At 43.4% G+C, this 13,658-nt stretch overlaps 1 protein-coding gene across 4 annotated transcripts in view; it reads right to left on the bottom strand.

Moving 5' to 3' along the window:
- Positions 1–13,658, bottom strand: part of NHS (NHS actin remodeling regulator) — a 440,898-nt gene that overhangs the window by 19,093 nt on the left and 408,147 nt on the right. The gene's annotated exons all lie outside the window — the stretch shown is intronic.

The raw sequence follows: 13,658 nt of genomic DNA, 5'->3' as shown, positions 1-13,658 counted from the left end.
GCAGAATTATGCTGCTCTTGGATATCTCAAAGCTTAATTCCTCCCAGATTTCAAAGTTCTAACAGTAAGCATTAAAAACAAAGCAAATATTACCTCCCAACGTGCATGAAATTTGATTTGATCTCTGAATCCGATTTAAGTGGCCCTTTATGATAGGTGGTTTCCCAACAGGTCAAAGCATATCTCGTCTCCAGGCTCCTAATTCCAATGGCCCTTTCGACCCCTTGACCTGAATGCTTAGTAAACATTTAAACACCTGTCCAAAACAGACCTGGTTATTTCCCCTCTTCCTTCCTTGTTGTTGGAGAGGGCAATGCCAGCCTTCCGCTCCCTCTGGCTTGCACCTAGGAGTCGTCCTGGACTCCTCGGCTCATTCTCAGGGGTCAAGCTATTGCCAAGGCCTGCTGATGACCTTTGTGGCATCTCCCAAATATGTTCTCTCCTCTGATGGTGCCACCGCTCTGGTACGGGACCTCCTTGCCTTATATCCGGACTGATGCACTAATCTGGGGTGGATCTGCCTGCCTCAAGCTTCTCCTCACTGCAATTCATCCTCCCGTCAAGAGTCATTTTCCTAAAGTGGCAGCCCAGCCGTCTGGCACCCTGCTTCCCAATAACACCCTCTAGTAGCTTTCCCCTGCGCCCAGGATCAAATACAAACTGCCTGGGCATTCAAAGTCCCCCATCATCTGGGCCCCTCCTCCCTCTTTAGTCTTACACCTTACTCTCTGACATGAACTTTTCCCATCCAGTGACACTGTGTCCTGCCCATTCCACACACAAAACACTCCATCTCTCCACTCTGATCATTTCCCCTGGTGGTCTCCCATGCCTGGGATGCTCTCCCTCCTCTGATCCACTACTCAGCAAGTAGTCAGAGTAAAACCTTTACCTTCCCTCTTAGAGTCAACACTGCCGATTGGTTCTGAGGCAGAAGAGAGTAAGGGCTAGACGGTGGGGGCTCAGTGACTTGTCCAGGGTCACACAGCTAGAAAGTGTCTGAAGCCACGACTTCTTATCTCTAGGCCTGGCTCTCAATCCACTGAACCACCCAGCTGTGCCCTCAGAGGCAGGATTTGAAGATGGAGCCTCTGACTCCAGCTCCAGTACCATATTTCAGTGGTAGCGCTAATTCTGTTGATTGGCTTCTTCCCTGAAGGAGAGTCCTTCACATGGCTTGTGAATTCTTCTATCACATACAGTCTTACTTCATCTAATACTCCAGAGAGCCCATGATTTCATTGGTCAAGGTATCATGTTCTATCCTCTCATAACAGATTACACTCTCTTTTAGCCTTGAGAGACAATTTTTAGGAGTTTTAGTAAAAAATACAGCATTGTCTGCTGGCCAGCCTTCAGGTGATGAGCCTTTTGGAACCTAAGCAAGGCTGATCTGCCAGTGTAGCTTTTGAGAACCACAATGAGGCGGTGTAGCAGGGTATAGGGAGAGTTTTGTAGAGTTAGAATTTATTAACAGATAATGGTTATATTTTTATTACTGTGAGTTTAAAATTTCTTTATGATATGTTTAAACATTCAAAGCAGACACGACTTCATCCAAACCAGTGATTAATCCCAGCAAGATTGTATGAAGAGCTCCATGTGTGGTGCTTGGGATCTTTTACCTTCCTCCAGTAGTTCACAGATTAAAGTCTGGAACCACTACCTAATGGGAAGTCCACCCACACCTGCAGGCACCTCCACTCACAGAATCAGAGTTTGGGAATTGGAAGGGAACTCAATGGTCATGTAGTCTCGCTCGCATCAAAAGGAATCCCCATGAAAACACCTTCCCATCTCCCAAACACGTATCCGGTCTCTATTTAAAGATCTCCGAAGGGGAGGAACCCACCAGCCTTTCTTTTCTGAGGCTTTAATAGCATGGATGCTGAAGAAGGGGGGGTTGTGGCACTTACAGAGGCCATTGCTAGGCTGGATCTTCGCCAGAGTTGCTTCTTACATTCTAGTTAAGGTGGCTAGTCTGGATGGGAGAGATAGGAGGAAGTCCTATTATTCTGAGAATGCTTGGGCTCCCTTGTTTATCGGTGGCAGTTGATGGTCTTGGTGGCAGCAATGATGAGTCTCTTCTCCAGAAGGTTGGTCTTCTGGACGTTGACTATGGTAGTCATGCTAGAAGCAAAGTCCCCCGAGTATGGAAGGGCTCCGCCATTCCTGAGGTTTGGGGGCTTCATTACTCACTGGAGCAAGGGGTCAGCAGTTGCTTGTAGTTGTATGAAGGAAGGTGGGGACCCTTCTTTCCAGGGGTTGCTCCCCTGGATCCAAAGTCTGGACTGGAAGCCCATAATCTATTGGAATTTGCAATGCCCTTTCCCCTAAAAGAACACTAGCCTTTATGGGCCAGGCAAAAGGGAACATACAGACAGATGAGGAAAATCTAACCAGCCATAGGAGAAGTGGAGATTAGGAGTTACTGATATCTATCCACCTGTTCTCAGCTAGTTACTCTGGATAAGGCATATAGATGTTGTTAGAAAGCCTGTGGAATACAGGGGATGTGACAGAAACCAGGAATCATGATCTTAACAGGGTGAATGTTCTAATACGGATGAACACAAAACTAATCTATCTAAAGAGAGACTTTATTTCCACAGGATTCTACTCAGTACATAAAAATACTATTTTACACAGCCCTTTGGAGTTTTCAAAATGCTTTACATACAGGATCACATCTGAGGCTCACAATGACCCTATGAAGTAGGCATTATAGGTATTATCCTTATTTTACGAATAAGAAAACTGAGGTTCACAGAAACGATGTGATTTGCCCGGAATCATACAGCTAATGAGTATCAGGGGCAAGATTTGAGCCTAGGTCTTCCTGGATCCAGACCCATCATCCCACCCAACATAGAGTATTACATCTCACTGAGTTACTGCTGCCATCTTTTGGCAATAGTTTAATAAAGTAGTGGAGAATACTGCCTTGGCAAGGGCCAGAATTGAATCAGGAGGGAATAATCTAGCTGACAGATATAAAAACATACCCCTTCCCATTCCCATCCCCTGGCCAATCCTCTACTGTCTTTGTTACTCCTAATTCCTCAGGGGCTTGGACAATAAATGGCAACAAGGCATCAGTCCCTTAGCTATGCGCTGTTCTTCTCCTGGCAATATCTGTTCTCACTTCATTCTCTTCCCTACTGCTCTGCACCAATCCACCTGATAAATCACTGCTCAACAACAGGCAGTAAATAGAATTCTATGTTAATAACAGCTCGTTGTTCTGTAGTAATAGCTAACATTTGCTTTAGGGGTAACAGAGTTCTTTTTTCCAAAACAGCCCTGCCCAGATATTAGGAAGTTAATTTTACAGAAGAACAAGCTGAAGCCTAGAGCAGGGAATGGAACTACTCACAGCCACAAAGCTAGTAAGCTTTGGGAGTCAGAACTGAACTCGGGTCTTTTGATAACAAGTCCAATGCATCATGCTGCCTCTCAGTGCATAAATACCACATTGCTTCTCTCAAAGTGAGAGTACTGCAATGAGATAAGATTACCCTGGCTGTAGTGAAGGAAAGCACTTTTTTAAACTTTATTTTAAAAATTATTAATTTAAAACAACTCTGAGGTACCACCTCACACCTTTCAGATGGGCCAATATGACAGTAAAGGAAAGTGATAAATGCTGGAGGGAATGTGGCAAAACTGAAACACTAATGCATTGTTGGTGGAATTGTGAACTGATCCAACCATTCTGGAAGGCAATTTGGAACTATGCCCAAAGGGCTATAAAACTGTTCATACCCTTTAATTCTGTAATACCCCACTATTGGGTCTGTATCCCAAAGAGACTAGAAAAAAGGGGAAAGGACCTCCTTGTACAAAAAAAATATTTAGAGTAGCTCTTCTTGTGGTAGTAAAGAATTGGAAATTAAGGGGATGTTGGGGAATAGCTGAACAAACTGTGATTATATGGTGGTAGTGAGATACTATTGTGCTATAAGAAATAATACGCAAGATGATTTCAGAAAAAAACTGGAAGAATCTACATGAATTGATGCAGAGTGAAATAAGCAGAACTGGGAGAATATTGTACACAGTAACAGCAATATTGTACAATGATCAACGGTGAAAGACTTCGCTATTCTCAGAAATACAATGATCTGGGACCATTCTAAAGGACTTATGACAAAGAATCCAGAGAGAAATCAGTTGTTGGAGTCAGACACAGATCAAAGTGTATCATCTTCCACATTAGTTTACTTATGGTTTTATTTGGGGATTGTGGTTTTATATGAGTATTCTCTTACAACAATGACTAATATGGAAATATATTTTGCATGATATTACATGTATAATCCAGATCAAGTTGCTTATCATTTCTGAGAGGGGGAGGGAAAGGAGGGAGGGAGACAATTTGGATCTTAAAATTTCAGAAAACATATGCTGAAAATTGCTTTCACATGTAATTGAGAAAACAAAATATCTTTGAATAAAAAAAGAAAAGAAAAAATCAATGATTATGGGCAACTAGGTAGTTCAGTGGATTGACAGCTAGGCCTAGAGATAGGAGGACCTGGGTTCAAATATGGTCTTAGACATTTCCTAGCTGTTTGACTCTGTGCAAATAACTTCACCCTTATTGCCCAACCCTTCTTACTCTTCTGCCTTGGAATGAATACACAGTATTGATTCTAAGATGGAAGATAAGGGTTTTAAAAAAATCATTGATCACTTTCTCTTTAGTGCTGCCAAAATGCACTGTCTTTTTTTCTTCCTCTGCATCTGCCATTTTTTCTTTGGCTTCAGAGGGGAAAAAAATCTGTCTGTAGAAACACACATATATCTATATCTATATATCTCCTGTCATATTTTATTTTCTTCTAGTTTTTATTTTGTATTCTAGTGGGTGGCTTATTTTCATTTGAAACTATGCAAATGACATCTGTTTAAATGTTTTTACAAAAGTTGCATGCAATCCAGCAGGAGAGGTAAAAACCAGCTTTTCTGTTTCTGATCTGATACCACATGACATTCAAGTAGCTATCTTTCAGGTGGATTATTAATATCAGCTTATTAATTATGATAAAAGATGTTTACTAGAAAGTGGAAAGGACTTAGATTGAAACAAAGGCTTGGGAGGGGAGTGATTGTTCATGGGGAAGTTTTTTTATAAACCCTTACTTTTCTGTCTCAGTAACAACTCTTAAGACAGAATGCCAAGCAAGGGCTAGGCAATCAGGGTTAAGTGACTTGCTCAGGGTCACACAGCTAGGAAGTGACTAATGTCAGGTTGAAACTAGGTCTTCCTGACTCCAGGCTTAGCACTCTATCCACTGTGTCACCTGGTGCCCTATTCATAGGGATTCTTTCTAAGCTTGGAGTGGGAACACATGGGTTCTAGGTCTGGCTCCAACACTGGCTAGCTGGTTTTCCTTAGGTCCAAATTCTAATTCCTTCCTGCCTCAGGGTCCTTATGTATAAAGTTAGTGTGACAATATATGTTCAATTTCTATTCCATAGATGTGCCACGTGTCCCATTGGGAAGCAGCAAATGTTAGAGTGGAGAAAACATTGCACAAAACATATTACATATTAGATGACATGCATTATATAAATGTCTGTCTGTCTATTGATGGTGTGGTGAGGTCACTTTAAAGAAATCTTGTGAGTGAATTTTTTCATGTTAGAGCTTAACAAACCAGTTAGTTCTCCATTAATTAGTCATTGGGTCTAGAGCAAATCTCTGCATCACCCCTTTCCTTATCTGCACAAGGACAATATGGATTAGATGTTCACTAAGATCCTACCCATCACTAGGAAATCTATGCACATACATTATATATAAACACATGTGCAGAGCTTTCTGGAAACAAAACCAAAAGAAGCAATAGATTCGAGATCTTATCTGGGGATGCGTGGTAGAGTCTTCAAATCACTTAATAATCACAGCCCATTAGGGATGAGGCAGCAATATCATGCCAACTGATATGAAGATCTGAGGCATCAGGCAGTAAAAGGAGTTTTCCCAAAGGGAGAGGAAGTACTAAGTTAGTCCCAACATGATTTTCCCTCTCTTATTCTAACCCTAATTTCTGTACAATTATCTCATCGTCCCTGGTTTCTTCCTTCAGATGGATATGGTTTTATAATAAATGTTGAAGGAAATGTGGCAAAACTGAAAAACTAATGCATTGCTTATAGAGTTGTAAATTGATCCAACCATTCTGGAAGGCAATTTGGAATTATGCCTAACGGGCTTTTTAAAAGATTGCATGCCCTTTGACCCAGTCATACCACTACTGGGCTTGTACCCCAAAGAAATAAAAGAAAATGTTTGTACAAAAATATTTATAGCTGCACTTTTTGTGGTGGCAAAAAAATGGAAAACAAGGGGGTGTTCCCTGACTGGGGAATGGCTGAACAAATTGTGGTAAATGATGATAATGGTGGCAAAAAAATGGAAAACAAGGGGGTGTTCCCTGACTGGGGAATGGCTGAACAAATTGTGGTAAATGATGATGATGATGGAATACTATCGTGCTGTAAGGAATGATGACCTGCTTGATTTCTATATGAACTAGAAAGATCTCCATGAACTGATATGGAGTGAATTGAGCAGAACCAGAAGAATATTACACCGAAACTGAACATTGTGGGATGATCAAATGTAATTGACTCTGCTACTAATACAATGCAATGATGAAGATCAATCAAGTGGAACTTATGAAAAAGAATGTTATCCACATCTAGAGAAAGAACTGTGGGAGTAGAAATGCAGAAGAAAAACATACGATTTATCAATTGTTCTTAAGGGTATATGATTTGGGGTCATGGTTACTAAAAGATTATTACAAATATGAATAATATGGAAATAAGTTTTGAGTAATAAGACATGTATAACCCAGAGGAATTGCTTGTCAGGTCTGGGAGGGAGAGAATGTGAATCATATAACCATGGAAAAAATTCTTTAAAAAATATAAAAAAATGGATGTGATTTTAGATAACACACACTCACCCAGAGTGAATAAGTATGCATGTACACACATACATATATATAGGTACACACAGACATGTGTGTGTCTATGTGTGTGTATGTGTCGCTCAATCTTCATTTCCAAAAGGACCAGGGACGTTATAGGATGCTGTCTTGATGCTCATGATAGGATGCTCATGAATTGGATTTCAGAGAGGCACAGATGCACTAAGTTGTCAGCCTCCCTCTCTCTTCCGGGGTCATCCAGGTCTAGTGGTGAGACAAAAGTCAGAATGACTGGCGATGACTGGGGAGGCAGGGGAGGACTGTGGCTTCTTGGAGGTCTGAGTAAGCTCTAGGTCCTTCCAGCTGCTGCTTCAGCCTCTTTCATGGCCAATGGAACAAATTGGTTCATCTGCCATTCAGCAGGGGGAAGTCTTCACATGCTTGGAGTGGTCATAGTCCTAACTTACTGACAGGCTTGAAACCTGGCAGTTACCTTCAACCTGGCTTAAACCATCTGCTGAGATGCTTTTATCAGAGTGTGGTTGCTGTGCATGCTACAGCTTTCTGGAGCCACAAGTGAGAACTGGGGGAAAGGCAGACACCAAAGGTAAATGGGCAGTGCTGAAAGGGGTTCCGCAAGCTCTCATGCTAGGGGTGTGTGTGTGTGTGTGTGTGTATCTAGATACAATATATGCAATATGTATTCAGAAATCTGTCTATTGATAGTGTGGAGAGTTTGCTTTAAGGAAATCTTATAAGGAGAAGAAGCTAAAATAGAGCTTAACTAGAACTTTGGTAAATTATTTTGGTGAGAATGCAGCACAGTCTCAGTGGATTGAGAGTCAGTTCTGGGGAAGGGAGGTCCTGGGTTCAAATCTGACCGCAGACACTTCCCAGTTGTATGATCCTGGGCAAGCCACTTGACTCCCATTGCCTAGCCCTTACTGCTCTTCTGCCTTTAATACACAGTATTGATTCTAAGACAGAAGGGAAGGGTTTAAAGTTTTTGTTATCTGAGTGAGGGAATGCAAAATGATATGGAATACAGTTGCGTGTATACATGCATGTGTGTGTGTGTGTGTGTGTGTGTGTGTGTGTGTGTGTCTTACGCTATCACTTGGTATTCAAGAAGTGTGTGCTATTTCCTCAGGACTTCAGATGGCTGCATTGCAGTCACCTGCGGCTGGTTTTTCCTGTTGGGACCGGAGAATCGGAGATGGGGGCCTGGGGCAGACACTATTACTACTGACGATCGGGACCCAGCATTTGGTGGATGCTCTGCAGTTTGAAAAGGGCAGAAAGCACGTCCCACTTGGCCAGGGTCACTGCGGTGTGAATTCCAGCCAGGTTTGGATTCCTCCCCTTCTGTCTACTTTGCCAATTAGTGTATCTAATGCCACGGGCTGCTCAGCTCCTTCCACACTCCAAAGCCACGGAGCTCCTAAATAAATAAATAAGCAGAACAAAGGCAACGGAGACTTTGAAGTATGTGGGGAAATTCTCTTTGAACTTCCAAATGGCACAAATATCTCCGGCAGAATGCTGGTAGGGGAGAGCAGAGGTAGAAGAGTGAGTGACTAACCGCTCTTTATCACCCTGGAGCCCTCAGGCTCAGAGGCAGACTGGCACTGGGTGGCTCTTTCAGTCCATCCTGAAGCTGAGTGAAAGCCTGCGAAGCATACTTGAGGCCAGATATGGAGGTAGGGGTGGCCGGGGAGCAGCCAGGCAGCACACAGCCATAGACCCCCGCAGAAAAATGTCACTATTTCCACACCAGACTTGGTTTTGATTTGAAACGACACAGCAGAATTGGCAAAATGTGTAAGAGAGCAAGAATGAGATTAAAAATAGTTTTTAAAAAAACTTATTTGTTTTCATGTTACCCTTTGAATTAAGGATGCTGATGCAGCTGTTGCAATTGGATTTAATAGAGAGAGGCTAAATAACATTGATAGAGAAAACTGGGGCTAAATGCAAAGTCCCATTTCAAAATAGTTTTTAAACAGAAAAGGGGATATTTCATAGCCAGCAGCCCTGGGTAATGTTTAATTATGCCCAAAAGAACAGAATGTGCAACATGAACACCTTTCTAAATCACATTAATATGCCTTCTGATGTAAAAAGTGCTTGATTTGGGATTCCCCTGCTCTAGTTTTCTCATCTGTATAATGGGCATAAAAATAATAATTTACCTCCCAAAGTTGTTGAGCATCAAATGAGAAACTATTTGTAAAATGCTTTGCAAACCTTAAGTCCTCCATAAATGCTAAACATTTCTTCTTCATAAGACTAAATATTAGCCAGACCTCTTGGGTTAACATTTAGATTAAAGGCCAAAGATTTGAATTTACTGTGATACCTACTCAAGAAGGAAAATAGAAAACTAAAGCTAAAGTTAAATGTTCCCCCTTAAAAATACAAATGAAAGGGGACAGCTGGTTGGTGGATCAGTAGATTGAGAGCTAGTGCCAGAGATGAGAGGTCCTGGGTTCAAGTCTGCTAGCTGTGTGACCCTGGGCAAGTCACTTAACCCCCATTGTCTAGCCCTTACTGCTCTTCTGCCTTAGAATCAATAGATTCTAAGACAGAAGGTAAGGATTTAAAAAAAAAATACAAATGAAAGAGGCAGCTAGGTGGCCTAGTAGCTAGAGAGTCAGGCCTAAAGATGGGAGGTCCTGGTTTCAAATCTGGACTAACTGTGTGACCCCAGGCAACTTTAATTGCCTAGCTCTTACGGCTCTTCTGCCCTGGAACCAATACTTAGTGTAGTCAAGGGTTTAAAAACCCCCCGAAAACCTTCAAATAAATGAGGAAAAGGTATGCATTTATAGGGTTTTGTTTTCCTTTGAATTATTGTAAGAATTTCTTCCAATTCCGGCTCTATGTCAGTCAATATAAGGAGGACATTAGATATAAGAAGGCCATGGAGATTTGGGGAGGTGTCAATGGATATTTAGGTAGATAATGTGAGGATTGGCAACTTAGAAAGGTGAGGATATCTCCTAAAAGTTGTCATCAACCAAGAGAAAAAACAATGGCTTTATTAATCCACTCACTCAATAAATGTTGAAGCTCAACAGTAATTGAGTATTTCAAATAATACAAAAACCAATACCCCAGTCCCTGCTCTTCAGGAGCTTTCCGTTTGGGAGGTGACAGGAGAAGTGCTCTGCACTCACGCAAGAGAGCTCTGAACAAAAATAAAGAAGTCCAGGAGAGAGAAAGAGCTTCTGCCTGCGAAGGTGTGCTAAGACTTACTCCTGGGGATGCCAGGTCAGCTAAGCCTTGAAGGACGAGTTAGATTTCTACAGGTAGAGACGAGAAAGAGGGCAGAGGGAAGTGCAGTAACGAAGGCACAGATCACATCTAGAGAAAGATGGAGCAGAGAGGGGATAGGGTGATAGAGGGGGACGGGGCCCGGAGAGCAGAACGAGGCCACAGCAAGGAAGGCCACCCTCAAATGCCAGGCAAAGGAGTCTGAATTTGACTGAGCAGGAAATTAAGAACCAGCAACCTTCTTAGTTGTAGATGTAGAGAACCTTCTTCTCCTTATATGAATGTTAACGACTGGCTCATGGTCCCATTTTCTATTTAAAGTAGAACGAGCAAAGATGGATTGTGTCCAGTTTTGTTTTGCTCTTCAATGAACAATTTTATATATTAAAAGCAGAGAAACCTTTCAGCTTTTCAGAGCGCTTTGCTCCCAACAAGCTTTTCAGTGGGAGAAATAGGAGGACATTCGGAGAGTTGAGCTCTCCTGGGACAGATTCAGCAGGTCCCTGAGCTCAGGAGCACTATGGCTAAACTGGGTCCTCCCACCGCAGATCATACCTTCTTGTGGATTCCAGCGTGCCCAGAACACCTTTCAGGACGAGATTTTTGGGTAAGATTCAAGCAACACTGCAATGTGAAAAATCTGGGGAACTCTATTTCCTGTTGTGGTCAAGGATACACTCTGGCTGACTAGAGAGATACGAGGGGACACCCCAGGGTGCCTAGTAGTAATGGGGAGAGAAATACTTCTGAGAGACAGAGAAATACTATTAGAGAGACATATTCTGGGGTTGCCTATGGATCAGTACGGATGGCTAATAGATCAATATTGTTCCTACCCTCCTCCTCCCTCAACCTCTCCCTTTACCCTTCTTCTGAAACCTGTGGCTTCACCTCCCCCCCCCCTGAGTGGACTCTGAGGTTTATGAGGAAAAACTCTTTTCTCTTCCTTTCTCAAGTAAGGGGGTTTATTGGGAACAACCGGATGGAGAACTGAGCTAAGATGAGGTGAGAGGGATGAGGGTTTCCCTAATCTATAAGGAGGAATAGGAGGATTATGGGAAATGCCAGTCCTGTCACAGTGTGACACAAAGTCTGTCAGGGAGACGGAGGACGCGGGTTTAATCTTCCTTCTATCTTCAAATTCAAATCTCACACATGCCATTCGGATTCAACAACCACCATCAGCCACACAAAAGCAAGCCAAGAGCCTTCAGCCTAGGGCAGAAGCGAACAGGGGTCTGTTCAGAGCTTCTTCCCCTTCAGCCTGGCTCGCCTCCCGCGGGCTTTCCTGGGAACATTCCATTTGGGAGGTTCACCTAGATCGACAGCCGAGGTCCCAGCTTTCTGTCTTGCCCGCACAAAAGTCTCTCTTCCTTCACCCCTCCTCCACAAGACAGAGTTAGCCGGCTCACCTAAGAGGGTCACTGGGTATGGAGCGGAGAGAACGTTGCAGTGGGATGCACAGGACCCGGGCTCAGAGGGGAGGGGGCTATGAACTGCCTGTGTCAATCCGGGTAAGTCATTTCATTGGGCATTCCTGCTCTGCAGTGCGAAGGGGCCTTCCCTTTCTATTGGTCTCTGGACTATAGTCCCGCCTCGTATCTGATGTGTGATTGGTCTCATTTTTGTCTCGGGATTCTACTTGCCTAGAAGACTCAGGTCTTGACTCTCAAGGCAGAAAACGCGGGATTTCTCTGGTAAGAGGTCCTATCCCCGGGCTGTGGCCAAGGAGACGCGGGTATTGACGCGGGTGCCTTCTGCTCCTCCCTTCACCTCAGTGAATAAGCACTAATTCCTGATAGGCTCACGACCCACCGCTTTCTCCCTTAGGCCGACTGATGGTCATTGTACTTGTGTGATTTGTCTTTCTTTTTTCCTTAAAATATTTTGCTGCTATGGCTTGGTTCTCTGTGAAAGGGGCAAACCTGCAGTCCTTAACGTCCTGTTAGATCTTTAAGATGACGTGGATTTTTGGACGTTTTTCTCCTAGCAAGACGAAAGGAATAGAGCGCTTACCTTCATTTAGTTGTCAGAAGCACGCCATTATAAACCCAGTGCTGCGGAAATAAGTTAACCTTCAATCCCAGAGTTAAAATCTTAGATTGCAGAGTGGGGGTGGGGGGGTGGGGGGGGAGGGTAAGGGGGAGGGTGTATGTGTAACTTGGGGGCTTAGTGGATTAACAGCCAGGCCCAGAGATAGGAGGTCCTGGGTTCAAATGTGGCCCCTGGGCAAGTCACTGACCTTACCCTGATGGCCTAGCCCTTGTTCTTCTGTCTTAGAATTGAGACTAAGACAAGATAAAGATTTTAAAGGCAAAAAAGGATGGAAAGTGATCTGAGACCTGCTTTAGTGCTGCCTGCCACAATGATGCTGAGCAGCTTTCTGTGGCCACAAAGTTCTGAGGCGCGCCTCTCCATCGCTCTGGTCCCCTGCACCCACATTAATGTTTGCCACTTGAGTTCCAGCAGCTGTCCCAACGGCAGCGTGTCCAGCTTCCCCAGCAGTGTCTGGTACAGTCCATTTGGGCTTCCGTACTGCCCCGAGTTCTGCAAAGAGCGGCTTGCACTGCATCCTACCCCCTCTGAAAAGCTATTCCCACTTTCAGAAGAAAACGCCCTCAGGCTGTCTGTCCTTGGATCCTAGGTGCTGACTCACCCACTCCCAGAACCACAGGTGACAGGGACCCAAATCTGACTTCTGCTCTCCCTCCTCACCTCCTCCGGGCTGCCTTGGCTTCCCAACCAAAATTCTACCATTGGCCATTTCCAGTTTATCCTCCATGCTGCTTCTTTGTCCATACTTGTTTTCGTGTTTGTGTCCCCCATTAGACATCAAGCTCCTTGAGAGCAGGGGCTGTCTTTATCTTTCTTTTCATCTCAGAGGCCTAGCACAATAGGCACTAATAAATGTTTGTTGAATGACTAATAGAAATGAGCAGAACCAGGAGAACAATTCATACAATTAAAACAACATTTGGGGAAAAAAACTTGAAAGACTTTAATGACAACTAATAACCAGAATTTCCAAGCATTAATGATGACAGGAATCACACTTCCCTCTTCCTGAGCTAGTTTCTTGGGGTTTTGCTCTAACCTTTCACTGGGCATTCAGTTAGATGGCATTCTAAGGCTCCATCTGCTCATTATTATTATTATTATTTGTTTGCTGGTTGATCGTTATTAATGTTAGTAGCTAACATTTAGAGAGTACTATGGTGTTTGCCAACCACTTTGAGCATTTTATCCCTGTTGTACCTCACTCCAGTTTTGTGAGGGGGGTTTTTTATTAACTCCATTTTACAGACAGAGTGACCAGGAGAGGCTATGTTACATCATTTCTGAAGTGAGATTCAAACTCAGAGCCTTCGGGCTGCAAATACAATCCTCTACCCACTCTTATTAACTAAATCTCTCTGCTGAACCCTTCTGCCCTTATTC

This window comes from Monodelphis domestica, chromosome 8 (assembly GCF_027887165.1).
Source record: "Monodelphis domestica isolate mMonDom1 chromosome 8, mMonDom1.pri, whole genome shotgun sequence".
NCBI classification, from domain to species: domain Eukaryota; kingdom Metazoa; phylum Chordata; class Mammalia; order Didelphimorphia; family Didelphidae; genus Monodelphis; species Monodelphis domestica.
This window is presented reverse-complemented; position numbering and strand designations above follow the sequence as displayed.